General features: G+C 40.4%; 1 protein-coding gene across 1 annotated transcript in view; it reads left to right on the top strand.

The window, feature by feature from the left end:
* LOC139571554 (sprouty-related, EVH1 domain-containing protein 2-like) overlaps positions 1–520 on the top strand; it is a 36,474-nt gene extending 35,954 nt beyond the window's left edge. The window contains exon 6 of the mRNA XM_071394539.1: positions 1–520. This exon is cut by the window's left edge and continues 3,357 nt beyond it. The gene's annotated coding sequence lies outside the window, so the exon portion shown is untranslated.
* The last annotated feature ends 211 nt before the right edge of the window (positions 521–731 follow it).

The raw sequence follows: 731 nt of genomic DNA, 5'->3' as shown, positions 1-731 counted from the left end.
ACAACCCTGTCAACTAACGTGTCCGTTTGTTCCATAGAAATATAATGTTCAGAACCCATAGAATATAATGGTGCATTGTCATGTATGCAATTTCAATGCTCCTATCAAACCTAAATGGTTGAATGAATGTGTTGTTCCATACCATGTTACTCAACAGAAGTCATGTTGCTGTAGAATGTCATTTCACCCATCTGTTGTTGTCTGAAAGCTTCCATGTTGCTGTAGAATGTCATTTCACCCATCTGTTGTTGTCTGAACGCTTCTAATGGGGAAGGTTGTTTGGTAACACGTTACGTAAAAGCCAACTGGTATAATGCCTTATAACTTGTTATAAGCATGTATGCACCTTTATAAAAGTGTTACAGGCACTATATGTTCATTCACTTTCTATGGGATGACTGTCACTACTCCACTCCAGAAATATAGTACTCCTTCATCATGGGTAACACCGACCAGTATAATGCCTTCAACTTGCTATGAGCTTATATGAGCATATTATAAAGTTAATAATCTGATTCTATGGGATGTGTTGTCAGTCTGTGTGTAATATCGTTCCCATACACTTCCGCCCCAAAATGCCAAAGGTCTGTTGTACCATCGCGTCAAACTTCGTTAGCCAATACAGAAAGTCTGGGGACGAGGTTAGTCTTCTCCACTCCTGAAGTATTTCATCAGTCCTGGGTCCAATACAGAAAGTCTGGGGACGAGGTTAGTCTTCTCCGCTCCTGAAG

Source organism: Salvelinus alpinus, chromosome 3 (assembly GCF_045679555.1).
Source record: "Salvelinus alpinus chromosome 3, SLU_Salpinus.1, whole genome shotgun sequence".
Lineage (NCBI taxonomy): Eukaryota > Metazoa > Chordata > Actinopteri > Salmoniformes > Salmonidae > Salvelinus > Salvelinus alpinus.
Note: the sequence above shows the minus strand (reverse complement) of the source record. Positions and strands in the feature narration are given on the sequence as shown.